This window comes from Dendrobates tinctorius, unplaced genomic scaffold (assembly GCF_039654945.1).
Source record: "Dendrobates tinctorius isolate UK_male_01 unplaced genomic scaffold, ASM3965494v1 ptg000084l, whole genome shotgun sequence".
NCBI lineage: Eukaryota > Metazoa > Chordata > Amphibia > Anura > Dendrobatidae > Dendrobates > Dendrobates tinctorius.
In genome coordinates, this window is record NW_027361752.1 from 12,112,201 (window position 1) to 12,126,939 (window position 14,739).

A 14,739-nucleotide genomic window follows, 5' to 3' on the forward strand; every position below is an offset into this window, starting at 1 on the left:
CACTTCATGCAGCCACGGTTAATGGTCCAGGTCACTAGTCTGTGGCTCTAGAGAAGAGCTCAAAGAATTTCTGTACCTTCCGGGATCCTAGGCTCAGTTTACGACTAGCTGTGTCCTGCACACTGCACAGATGTTATCACACCAGGCTGGCAAAGCAAATGGCGCTCCCAGGAGCAGAGACGGTCAGGTAATTTGCGCATTGAACTGGGTTTGTGTAAAATCAGCTCTTATTTCTAGTAATAAACATTAAAGTTTTAAGCTATCCTTCACCCTTAAAATAAAAACTATAATTGATTTGTCAATTGAAAAGTTAAGAGACACAAGAGGTGAGTTTCTAATAAGTGATAAAATAAGGGGCAGCCTGGTGGCTCAGTGAGTAGCACTGTTGCTTTGCAGCACTGGGGTCCTGGGTCCAAATCCAACCTAGGACAACATTTGCAAGGAGTTTGTAGAGGTGCTTCTCACAAAACTAGAACATCATCAAAAAGTTAATTTATTTCAGTTCTTCAATACAAAAAGTGAAACTCATATATTATATAGAGTCATTACACACAGAGTGATCTATTTCACGTGTTTATTTCTGTTAATGTTGATGATTATGGCTTACAGCCAATGAAAACCCAAAAGTCATTATCTCAGTAAATTAGAATAATTAACAACAAACACCTTCAAAGGCTTCCTAAGCATTTAAAAAGGTCGCTTAGTCTGTTTCAGTAGACTGTACAATCATGGGGAAGACTGCTGACTTGACAGATGTCCAGAAGTCAGTCATTGACACACTCCACAAGGAGGGTAAGCCACAAAAGGTCATTGCTAAAGAAGCTGGCTGTTCCAAGAGGGCTGTATCCAAGCATATTAATGGAAAGTTGAGTGGAAGGAAAAAGTGTGGTAGAAAAAGCTGCACAAGCAATCTCAATAACTGCAGCCTTGAAAGGATTGTTAAGAAAAGGCCATTCAAACATTTTGGGGAGATTCACAAGGAGTGGACTGCTGCTGGAGTCATTGCTTCAAGAGCCACCACACACAGACGTATCCAAGACATGGGCTACAAGTGTCACATTCCTTGTGTCAAGCCACTCAGGACCAATAGACAACGCCAGAAGCGTCTTACCTGGGCAAAGGAGAAATAGATCACTCTGTAATTACTCTATATAATATGAGATTCACTTTTTGTATCGAAGAACTGAAATAAATTAGCTTTTTGATGATATTTTAATTTTGTGAGAAGCACCTGTATGTTCTTCTCGTGTTTGCGTGAATTTCCTCCAGGTTCTCTGGTTTCCTCTAACACTCCAAATACATATCGATAGGGAATCTAGATTGTGATCCCCGATGTGGACAGTGATGATAATGTCAGTAAGGCACTGTGTAATTAATGGCGCTATATAAGTGAATGAAATAAATAATAATGAAATATAAAGATCAGCACAGATAAGGATGTGTTCACATTAGCTTTGCACCCCATATCCATGATTCTGTTGAAGAATCCATCAGAATTCCCAAAACGTAGATTTCCAGTAGGCCCCCAATGGAGCCAGTTAGTATAATGGAGGGAAAAGTCTGCAACGTTCAGCTCTGTTTCGCCTCCTTTCCTGTGGTGTCTGTCTTTTAAGTCAGACACAATAGCTCAGTTTACTTCTCTATTGTATTGGAAGAGGCTTTTAAATCTAACTAGAAAATAATGCATTTTGATTCCAATAATTCACTTTATATGAGCGTTAGTTGGAATGAACTCAAGATTGAGAAAACTTTAATAGGAAGTCAGTTACTAAATTTCTTAAACAGAAACATAGCATGAATACCAGAGAATTAAATGAACCCTGCTTGTTCGTAATCATGTATTTGGTCAACATGTTTTTTTGTTTTGCTGTTACATTTCCAAATGAGTTCTCTGCTGGACATAAACTGCTTTGATAGATATTAGAACAGTAATTGTGAGTGAGAGTCTGCGGTATGACTAGTCTGGGCAATTACTGACCACTCTAAAATCACATCATTATTGTTAGATGTCAGACTCTTATCAAATGCGGACATGAGTTGTCAGAAACCTGAATAGTATATGCAAAGGTTTCAGAATTGAAGGGATGTATCAGTAACAAGGTGACCCGGGATGGTAGTCCCAGCCGAGTCAACTAAGCCACAGTCAATGTACACCCCAACACATTGTACAGGAATACACAGGACAGACGCAATTCCAGGCACAGCTGCAGTCCAACAGGGAAACAGTTTAATAAAAGAGATGAATAAAGTGCAACATCAACCTCCTGCTCTCTCCCTAACGACATCCATGTCCGTACCGACAGCAGTCACGGCGGCCGATAGAAGAGGTAGTCCATATGCTGGAATCTGTATGCTTGAAGTCCCTTCGATGGGGTACCTACCTGGTCCTAGTGCCTATTTCGGTGCCCAAAGGTCCCATGAAGCACCTTTTTCCCTCCTTCGGTCTGGCAAGGCTCCTAGCCGCAGCAGAGCCTCTGCCCTGAACCAACGTGCCTGGGCTCTGAGCTTCCAACAGGAAGTTCCGTCCCACTTGAGCTGTCAGCCCAACCTCCGGGATTAACCCCTATTGTCCCTAGCTCTAATATGTAAACTACTTAACACGTAGAGTACATATTAGGGTACACAGTAATAACTGCGAATCTATTTTACAAGTCAATACATACACATGACACATAGTTATCATACATAAAGGGTTGCATAGGTCCCGTGTGTGGGGGCAAATGAGGGTCTCCACCCCCTCCTTATATATCAATTCAGTGTGGTGGTCTCTGGTAGTTGAGAATGCGAAGAACAGCTAAGCTGTTTCCATATTTCCATCTGCTTCTTAATTTCCACATGGAGCCAGATATTTGAAGATCAGTTATGAATGGATAACATAGCAATGCCTCTTTACTCATTCGCTTCACTGCTGTATTATACTAGTAATTAGTAAGACAATACAGAATTTAGGGTGACACAGATGTTTACTGGTAGATACACATTCTTTCTATAGGGAATTTTACCACTATACAAATTGCCACTTGAGTTTTGGTCTGGGGATCACAATTTATTTTTGCTATCACCAGCTGTACAGGAAACAACAGCATTAACCATTCACTTTAATGAGGCTGTGTTGAAAATCGCTTTTTGGTAGAGATTAAAAGTAGAGATTGGAGAACATTGTGCAATAAAAAAGGTTTATGGACTCTTGTACTGTCGCGTTTCATCAAAACGCCCAGAACTAAGTTTGGCTCAGTTGTACCAAAGGGAGTTGAGCTAATTCACACTGAAACCCTCCCTTGTTATCTATGATACTTTTAGGTAATGGTTCTTCTAAATAGAGATGAGTAGATCGCTTTGCGCAATCCCAATCCTTTGTCCAGGTCAGTAGTCATTAGTCATGGATTGGAGCTATTTGAATTTGCTCGCCCTCAAACTAAGTTTATGATTAGCCGAGCTGGGGAGACATCACCTGTGTGCCACACACTACACTGCATATGACAACACGCTAGGCTGGCAAATCAAAAACTACACCAGGGAACCCGCAAGCTTAGGAAATTGGCAACAACTTTCTTTGGCAAGAGAGCACTTACTTGGACCATGGACCAGGGTTGTGCAAAGTAATCTGCTTTTCTCTAGTTATAAAGTTTGACACTTTCATAGAATCATAGAACCATAGAATGTTAAAGATGGGAGGAACCTCCAGGGTCATCATGTCAAACCCCCTTCTCAATGCAGGATTCTCTTAACTGTCTCAGACAGATGTCTTTCCAGCTTCTATATGAAGGCTTCCACTGAAGGAGAACTTTCCACCTCTCGTGGCAGCCTGTTCCACTCATTGATCACCCTCACTGTGAAAAAGTTTTTTCCTTTATCTTATCTATTTAATCTCCCTTTTCAATTTCATTCCATTGCTTCTCGTGTTTCTATCCTTTAACCTTTAATAGAAAACTATAACTGACTAGTACATTTAGCAGCACAGATGCAGATGCCTTCTCATTAGCTTTGTGCCCAAAAGCTATGATTCCATTGAAGGTTCTATCAGAATATCTAAAAAGCAGTTTTCCTGTAGGCCCACAATTAAGTTATTGAGTATAATGAGGCCAACGGAGTGAAAAGTCTGCAACTTTGGACTCTGACCTTCTTTCGCTGCTGTGACCTTCTTTCAGTGCGTGGACATCATTGGAACAAATTCGATTGACATCTGAACACAATCAGATTTCCTTGACCTGACAAAATGGAGAAGATGGAGAAATGTTGTGGTCCATGACCTCCTTATTGGAGAGAATTGGATCACACTATGCTGACACTCTGATAAAACTCTGATCAGAGCGTCATTTGTATAGTTGGCTGGATTTTCTTGGATGAGATAATCTACAGACTTTTACACCTGCCCATTGACTTACAAGTTAGTTACCATCCTTGACACCAAAGAGACAATAGTCTTTCCTTTTATGGAGAGCAAATTCGCATGGCATCCTCAGAATTTACCTATGAACAACACTTTTAAGTTTATAAGCAGATATTTTGTATATTTTTTAAAAAATGTATATAATATTGTAAATAAAAGTCTTAATACCAAGTACTGATAATCAGTTACAGCCCGTACTATACCAGTGCTGCGCTCACAATTCTACTAGTTGCTGCTGGAAACAGTCAGTCTGGTTGGCAGCTACAATCCTAATAACATAGCTCGATGGCATAAAATATAACTTTTACATTTGGAGATGGAATTTAAATTTTTATAAATAATGCACAGGTGTAAGGCATTAACTCACAGGAGCCATCTCTTTGCTGACAAGAGAGTGCAGTGATGGAAAGCTTTAACTCTGAAGCACGAGAAATTGTGAATGCAGCTCTGGATTATAAAACAGGAACGGTGCAAAAAAAAGGAAACGTTTTCATAAAGCTGCTCAAGTAAAAAGAATATTGTTGAAAATTGTAATTTCACATTTCACTTTTTGCCTACACTTAAAAATACGACTTGTTGACGAATTAAAATGGAAAATATATGGATGTTAGAAAAGCATTAAAAGATTAAAGAATTTTCAATTTCTGGATGAGCTGCATCAATTGGGAGAAGTTTAGAAGTGTGAGAAAGACTTTGTGTTTTATGGTTGCCTAGGCAACCAGACCTCCAGCTCTTCTGGATGCACCTCCTACTGTCACTTTTAAGTGTAGGCTCATGGCTTCTAGTACAGCCTAGACAAAATCTGCACAGATGTAAGATTATTTTGTGGCCATTGCCACTTTGAAGACATCGTTTTAAAAGAACCAGTCAATATTTCATTTGACCCAACATTTTTTAATTTCTTTTTTAATAATTTTTCAGTGCTAGTGCAGGCGGGACACAATGTGCAAACTCTTAGGCGTGAATGAGGATGGCCGTCACGGGGCCAGGTTGTTACTAGGCGGCATGTCTCTCCACATGGCTGCCTTTCTGTTCCTTTCTCTCTTGCCGTGCTTTTGTCTGTTTATCTTTTTGAGTGAAACAGCTTACAAAAGAAGATGCTCAAAAGCAGTATAGCAGAAGAATGAAAGTGTCAGCATGAAATACAATCCATTACAGATCACCAGGTGTAATTCCATTTGGAACGAAAGATCATTTTTAGAGCATGCTACTGTTAACCCTTGTTCATGTTTTCTTTTTTCACATTTAATGCATCACAGACTTGAAGGCTTGAATTGGAGGTGTCCCGGTGAACAGCTAGCAATGAACACATTAAATCTTTAACAGAACATTCAAGCTAAAAAAAATTGGGGAAAAAAAACAAAAAAATCAAAGAAATATGAAAAAAAGACTATATCTTTCTGAACTGTTACTACATTGTTTTTGAAAGTTGAAATTGATGCCATACAAAAAAAAGTACAGCAAATAAAACACGGTCAATTTATATGCATCTACATTTTATGTTGTCTTTATAGGAGTCTCTATGGAATGGATAGCCTAATTACCAGAACTTCTACTGATCAGGAAAATTGAGGGGGTTTATTGTTTTAAGGGCTACGAAGAGGTTAAAATAATAACATATCATCTCATTTTTTCTAGGCTTCCTCTCACCTGTCCTGCTGTCCAACTTTCCACCTGGTCCTCTACTCACTTTGCTCATCAATCATGTGCATCCCACCCCATGTGATCATGTGAGGCTAAAGCCCCCGTCACACACAGCGATCTCGCTAGCGAGATCGCTGCTGAGTCACAAGTTTTGTGATGCAACAGCGATCTCACCAGCGAGATTGCTGTGTGTGACACTTATCAGCGACCGGCCCCCCTGCCGGGTATTGCTGACCATCCTGGAATGGCCAGGACATTTTTTTGATCACTGGTCTCCCACTGGCCAGCATGCATCGCTGCGTGTGGCAGGTGGGAGACCAGCGATCAGTGAGCTGGAGCTGGTAACCAAGGTACACATCGGGTTTCTAAGCGCCGGGCGGCGCAGAAACCCGATGTGTACCTTGGTTACCAGCTCCCTGCACCAGTGCGCTGGTAACTAAGGTACACAGTGGGTAACTAAGCGATGTGCGTCGCTTGTTACCCGTGTGTCGCTGTCCTGATCGCTGGTGAAGCTGCCTGTTTGGCAGCTCACCAGCGATCATGTAGTGACACATCAGCGATCCTGACAAAGTAATATCGTTGTCGGGATCGCTGGTGAGTCGCTATGTGTGACGGGGCCCTAAGTCATTATTAGAAGATCTGAAGACCACACGCAAAAAGCAAAGGACCAGGATCTGCTGTGGCAGGACAGGTGATTGATGGACCTAGGAAAGGTGAGATAATATTTTATTATGTGTTAATCTCTTCCCCTTTCTCTAATTATTGTACTTTAGGGGTTTCAAGAGATTTCAGAGCTTAATTACCATCTTTTGGTGGCGATCTTCTTTCCTCCCAAATGTATTGGGACCAAATCAAATCTTTTGCGTGAATCAAATGAATTTCAGGAAATTATTTCATCTTTATTTTTAATAAACACCTCAGGGGGTGGCCCAATCTCCAACTGATACAAAAAAATTGACAATGAAATTCAAATTGTCTAATCCCCGTTTCTTTTTTTTCATCTGTTGGTTGTATTTGAGAGGTCCCATACAAATCAACAAGGTCCCATAGATTCATAAGTATGATCGGATGGGGACTTGGTGATTTTTTTTTATTTTTGCATTATCAATTGTACACAGTAATTTTATACAATCTTTAGTTCGCAATCTTGGTCTTTGACCTCTACCTACTCTGTACAAGCAGACTGTACAAAGTTCATCAACAGTTGTCAAAGCATGAGTTTTCTGCACCTAAAGGGGCCTTTACATTGCAACATAAACAAGAACGAGCATTGTTAAAAATGCTCATTTTGTGATTACCATGTCATGTAAACAGACTGCTGATCACATAGTGAAAGAGCCAAACACTTTTTTGCGGCACAAAAGGTCATAGCTCTCAGCGGTGCATCACTCTGTACAAACAGAACTCACACTGCCGAGAACAATTGCAGCCAACGTGCAGTAAGCGATCTGGCATAGATCACATAGTGAGCATGATCATCTGTCTGACTAAACAGACATTTAAATGACTGCTTCTCCAGAAAGGAACACTATTTGTCATTCCTATCGTGCCGCAGGTTGGTCAATATAAAGGGACCTTCGTTTTTCCTGTGCTACACAAAAAGAACCACTATCCAACTCCTAACAGAAAGTGAAGAAATGTTACTATACCAAAGAGTTATAAAGATTTAGTATGCACTCATACAGGTAAGTAACATTTAAATTCATCTCTGCATACTAATCACCGAAATGATGACTATCAACAGTTCACCATCTCGGTTCTGCAAAGTATAAATGTAAGGAAACTTACACCAAACTTCGTTTTCTCAGTTTTTGCTTTTTTTAATTTTGCATATATATGAAAGCGCCTATACATTCATGCAATTAGATTGAAGCATAAGATACTCATGACTCATGAATGAATTTGGCATGTTTCTGCTTCCCATGCGTCAGAGTCAGATATTTTCTCTAGTCGTGGACTAGAGTATATTTCTGCTATGATTTGCGGTAAATTTGCTAGGCTTTATTAGTTTCCTTGAGATAAACTCCTCACACTTTTCAAAATGGAAAAAAATGCACAAAATTAGCTACTTTTCTTGGAAAAGAGAATTGAGGAATTATCCCCTTATATTAAATATTCTTAAAATTCTCCAAAAATAAATAAAAAATTGTCAAACACGGTGATCCACTATGTTAAATCAAGCACTTTTTAACAATTTCAAGTCTACGTCTGTGTCAGGAAAATATGAACTATTTTCCATGGTTACGATTACACCTCCAGACCTTTTCGCTGCATCTTCTGGGTTCACATGCTGCCCCATCCCCTACTTGGTTTGTGCAGTTAGCACTGAACTCCTCATGCTGCATCCCTCCTCGCAACTGCACTCTCTTTTATCCTTTGTCTAGCTACTCCAGCTTTGTCTAACGTGAGACCATGGTATGGACAGCTCAAGCCGGAAGTAAAAGATTAGAAGCACATGTTCTTTTGTCTAATCAAACTAGAAAGGTGTTGGAAACAATGAGGAGACTGCAGCCCCTTCAGACTTTTATTTGAGAGAGCCAAATATTAATGGCCTATTCTAAGGACCTTAAATCCTACATGCACTGTGTGTGACTTACAGTACATGAATCAAGCTGAGAAGGTTGCAGTTTAAGTTGTCAATTGATTAATTGGCTATTCTTAATTAATTAATTGCCTAATGTGAGATGATTTGCAGTTGTTTCATATCCTGTTTAGACAAGTAACCATGCTTCCGAGGCTCACAGAACAAACAGTAACAGGTATTTTTGTAACCATAGACTGTCATTGTTCTCTGCAGCACATGTTCTGTTTACACAGGATGATGTGCTGCCAAGAATGATTAGCTCATTCACTAAAGGGCCTGTCACACTAAGCGATATTGCTAGCAATATCGCTATAACGTCACTGGTTTTAGTGACGTTATAGCGATATTGCTAGCGATATCACTATGTCTGATACTTACCTCCGTCCGGCTCCCCCGCTGGCTATCGCTGATTGCGCGAGAGTGGCCTGGGCCGATTCTCATCATCAGCTTCCTGCTGGGCTTCCTGTGGCGCTGACGAGCGATGTGTAGACGCGGGCCGGAGGACGTCAGGATCGCCGCGTCTGACAGGTAAGTAGCGACCGCCGACCGCTGCTATGTCGCTGGTGAGATCTGCCTGTGTGGCAGCTCACTAGCGACCACTTAGTGATACACCAGCGATCCTGACCGCGTCATATCGCTGGTCGGGATCGCTGGTGCATCGCTAAGTGTGACAGTACTTTAAGCAATTGGTTCCCTGCTTACACAGGAATTGAATGTTCCTAGAAACACACGTTCATGATAATTAGTCAGTGTAAATTCATCCTTATTCCCTTAAAGTCCCTTTAATAAAGTAACCAAAATCTTCAATGCCAACTATCAATCATGAAATCACATTGTGGACAAAATCCTGAATTATTTACAGTGCAAAAAAGTACAATATGTCTCTAAATTATGAAATATTCAGCAGTTTGGCACTCTAGATTATAAAATGATAGAAGATGCAAATATTTGATACATTTGTTAAAAAAATCAACAAATGTGTAAATCAACTGTTTAGCATCTTTTTTCCTCACTGCTCAAAATGCATAAAAATCAAACTTTAAGGCTATGTGCACACGTTGCGGATTCTGCTGCGGATCAGCAGCGTTTTTGGCTCTGCTGATCCGCAGCAGATTTGACTGCATTGTACAGTACCTTTAAATTCTATGGAAATGAAAAAATGCAGTGCACATGCTGCAGATTTTTCCGTGTGGATTTGCTGTGGTTTTAAATCCGCAGCACGTCAATTTTTTGTGCGGATTCCGCAGCGGTTTGACGCCTGCTCCATGATCAGGTGTCAAACTGCAGGCGGAAACCGCTGGCTAATCCGCGGGTAAAACGCCGGTCTTTTCACCTGCGGATTTACCTGTGGATTTTGCCAAATCCGCGCGGAAAAATCCTCAGCACAACCGCAAGGTGTGCACTTACCCTAATTGTACTACAAAAAATATTTGAATCTTCTCGGAAATCATGAATGAGGGTGGTAACCACCTAGTGAGGCGCTGCCGAACATAAGCCTTCCCATGATGTATATTTGCACTATGTCAATCAGGCAATTAGACTGTAATGGAGGACAACGGCTCATTGGCATTGCGCTGTTGCCATAATCTCTATCTTTGTGAACACCTTCCTGTTTCGGAGAGTGTTTTCTTGACATTTATTATTATCAATAAAAGCCAAGACAAATGAAAGGAGCAGCTGTAGTATCGATTCTGCAAATGCAGCACGGAGAATTCTAACAGTTTGATCTCTTCCACTCCACCAAAAATACATAAGCTCTTTTACGGCCACCTCTCCCCCACCCGCTAAACCATCCCCCTCCATCATTGAAAAATGAAAATAATATTGCTGACTGTTTTGACGGCAGTGGAAAGTAACAGTTACGGGCGAATTGTAATCATTCTGCTCATATCTGTATCGATTTCAGCTATCATCTGTGCTGCTACATAAAAAAGTATATTGCCTTTCATCTCTCGGGTGCACCTGAAAAGAAAAGTGATCATCAATGACCTTGTTCTATGTGATATTCCGTATCCAGATTAGCCAATTAGAGATCAAACAATATGCACTGTCTTTTCCGCACGTTTCACACTTTTCATTTGTCATAAACTAACAGAATGCTTTGGAATGTGAAGAGAGAGTCGCGTCCGTCTATAATTCATTAGACTCCTGAATAAAATCAACAGAAAAACAAGCAAACAAAGAAGGGTTCAGAAAGCCGCGCTCCGCTGACGCGTTAATGTTTTATACCCCAAAATGTAGCAAATGTATTATTTATCGGTCTTGTCAATGCTGTCCTTTCATTGAGTTTTGGCTGTTTTGTTATTATAACCTATGTCCCTGTGCTTCTGAACATAGAGGGGTAGCTTGTGGTTAAAAAAAAGTTTGTTACAAGCTCTAACCTATTAAAAGTGTATGAATCTGTGATCTTGTATTAGTAGGTCAGATCAAAATTCTAGAAAGCATCTTTGTGCATCCAGCTGCATGTAATGATGGGGTGGTCACTCAGAAAGAGTTCAGCGGTTGCTAGGTTACTCAAAGTAGGATACTTTTATAGATGCATTTCTAAGTAAGTAAATGCATATTTGTAGGATATTCCATCACTTCACAATCGATAGAGGTGCAATCACTCCGTCTCCAATTGGTTCTGAAAACGCAGTGTCTGTAGTGACGTTCATTTTCACTTTTCATGCACATGACTGATACCGATAATGATAAAGTGCAATATAGGGAAAAACTAAGCAAAATAATAAATATCTTATTGCAAAAAATGATTAAAAGACAAAGAAAAATAACAATTGAAAATGTCCCAACAGAGAGGACAACATTGACACGTGTGTAAAGCAAAGATTCCGAAAGTAATAATCCAAGTATAAAAGATAACAGGTCATCAATTGATAATTCACAATGGAAGTAACAATAGCATGCCAGAAGAAAATTGAAAAATGTCAGTCGATATAAGAATTTAGCAGTATATGTCCTGGCAGCCAAGGTGGAAGGTGCTCACACTACAAATGCACCTGGCACACGTTTCACAAATGCTTCCTCAGGGGTTATTTTCCATGCACAACAGCACTGACAGTGTTTCAATCTTCCTTTTGTCAGCGTCAGAGGACGTTCCATAGAACATCCCCTCAGTGATGATAACATATCCTATACTACACCATAACATGCAGAGATGGGAACGACCTTTTAAAGGAAATCTGTTATTACGTTTTTGCTAACAAAGCAGCATGATGAGGAGCAGATACCTTGAATCCAGCAATGTATCTCTGTGGTGCTTACTTCAGTTTTGATTAAATATTTTTTTTCTACTGCACATCAGCCAGTTCTCTGAATGCTGAACTCTGTATACCCCCACCCCTATCAATTCTGTGTAAACAGTGCATCGGCAGAAAACTGCCAATTAGGAGGGTACGGGGCTATACACAGGCTCGGACTGGCCCATAGGGGAACAGGGGAATCCCCTGGTGGGCCCCTGGGCAAACATGGGCCCCAACCCCACTATATGGAAAGTACTTTCCATAATTCTTATGATTTACTGTGTACAAACTAGCTAGTTTATTATTATATAGAAATACAGGTACATTTGTGAATGAGGGTAGTGTAATATTTACATGCAGGTGAAAAGTGGGCCCCCAAAGTCATTTTTTACTGGTGGGCCCTTGGCACCCCAGTCTGACACTGGCTATACAGAGCTCATGAATATGGAGGACTACATGGCAGCAAGTTTACTAGTCCTCTAGGGATAATCTCCTGCTGATAAAACAATGAATGTGTCAAAACTACAGCAAACAACCCACTTGACATATCAGTGAAATCAGGGTCTCTGTCTCTGCCCTCTGACTGTGTGGTATAATTCTGGTAGCAGATTCCCTTTAAAAATGTACTAAGGAGAGATGCTAGAAGCGAAGACAGACAGGGCTTTTTCTAATACTAATCATGTTGACTTCTTTTCCTTTAGTTCCCACAGTGCTCTGTTTGAATGTGCATGGTTGATATACTATGAGAAATAAGGTTGAAAGTAAAATACAGATGGGTTATTACTGAAGATAAGACTGGGATGAAGAAAGAAGAGGAAAAAAAATAAGCTAATTTGCTGTAAGAAAACAAGTGGGAACACACGGAGAATGAGGTTGCGGACAAATTAAACTTGATGTGGGAGAAGAGAGGATGGGAGGAAAGGAGTGCTGAAATGGTTAGATAAGCTAGCAGACTATTGAAAAGATCATTGGGTATTCTGAAACCTATACATTACTGCTGATCTGAGCTGTCAATAGAGTGTGCGCTGTCATTGTGCACATCGCACAGTGCACAGCATGCAAGGACTACCCCAGCTCCTGAAATGAGCATCATGGATGACACATTGTTTCACGGAGGGAACAGGGACTGTAGAAGTGACCGCAGACTCTGCCCCCCTGATGACACTTCGTTTGAGTATCCCAGCATGCACTTTGTTTCTGGTAGTGTAGTTTTTGAAGGGTAGGGAATTTTTAATTCAAGTAAATTAAAAAACAATTCATGTTATGGAACTATGTAGATATTAATTTTTGATGAATATCACTTTGGATTTCGATCCACTCCTTTAAGATTTAGGGCTCCATATGTGGTGGTTTCTTACACTCCCCTTATAAACACACATCTGCTACTGTTAAAACAACACTTTTACAATATCATTGTCATGGTTGACAGCCTAATATTAAAAAAATGTAAAACAAAAAGAATGCAACTTTATAAATAAATAAATGTGTTTGTAATACCAGTATCCCTGGCCGCACACCTGTTGTATGATACCTTATGCCTCTGTTTGGCTCAGCTAATGACTAAACTATTGTCAACTCTGTAGTAAATAAGCCTCTTATACTGGGAAGAAAACTCTTGTTATGAGATTTTCTCTATGCTGCTTTTCTAGGAACAGTTTTTAACCACAACTCTAAATCCATAAACCCTAAAAAAAAAAAAAAAAACTTCTGAAATGATCCTTCAGAGTGCTACTGGCTCCAATATGCTGCTATGCTGCTGGTCGGTAAGTGGTGCTCATCCTTGAAACAGTGCTGGATAAGGAATCAAGAGCTTGTTTATGTGCACTTATTAAGCCCGCTCAGCCTGCTTCTGATTAGTAAATACTGAGATAACACAAAGGACTCTGATAATGGGCACAAGAAGTCACATTTAGCATCCACTTCACTTCATAATACAGGACAGAAAGCAACAAAATGTTTTCTAATATTACACGCTATCATTTTTCACATTGTGCAAGATAGGAAATTTTAAAGGGAACCTGTCATGTGAAAAATTGCTATCAACCTGTAGATATGGGGTTAATATGCAGGTTAACAGTATTCTGCTGCTGGCTGGCATGTGCACTGAGAGCCCCGCCGCCGGGAGGAAATGAACTGTAACCATGCTGTGTCACCAGCACTGAGAGCTCCACTGCTGGGAGGAAATGAATTATATCCATGCCAGGGCACCCACACTGAGAGCCCCACTGAAGGGAGGAAGTGAACTGTAAACATGCTGTAGCACCAGCACTGAGAGCCCCACTGCTGGGAGGAAATGAACTGTATCCATGCTAGGGCACCCACACTGAGAGCCCCACTGAAGGGAGGAAGTGAACTGTAAACATGCTGTAGCACCAGCACTGAGAGCCCCACTGCTGGGAGGAAATGAACTGTATCCATGCTAGGGCACCCACACTGAGAGCCCCACTGAAGGGAGGAAGTGAACTGTAAACATGCTGTAGCACCAGCACTGAGATCCCCACTGCTGGGAGGAAATGAACTGTATCCATGCTAGGGCACCCACACTGAGAGCCCCACTGATGGGAGGAAGTGAACTGTAAACATGCTGTAGCACCAGCACTGAGAGCCCCACTGCTGGGAGGAAATGAACTGTATCCATGCTAGGGCACCTACACTGAGAGCCCACTGAAGGGAGGAAATGGACTTTAACCATGCTGTAGCACCAGCACTGAGAGCTCCACTGCTGGGAGGAAATGAACTGTATCCATGCCAGGGCATCAACACTGAGAGCCCCACTGAAGGGAGGAAGTGAACTGTAAACATGCTGTGTCACCAGCACTGAGAGCCCCACTACTGGGAGGAAAGGAACTGTATCCATGCCAGGGCACCAACACTGAGAG

The 14,739-nt window shown here is 40.9% G+C and overlaps 1 protein-coding gene across 5 annotated transcripts in view; it reads right to left on the bottom strand.

Annotated features, from left to right (window-relative positions):
* Positions 1–14,739, bottom strand: part of CADM2 (cell adhesion molecule 2) — a 1,004,393-nt gene that overhangs the window by 169,225 nt on the left and 820,429 nt on the right. The window lies entirely within an intron of this gene.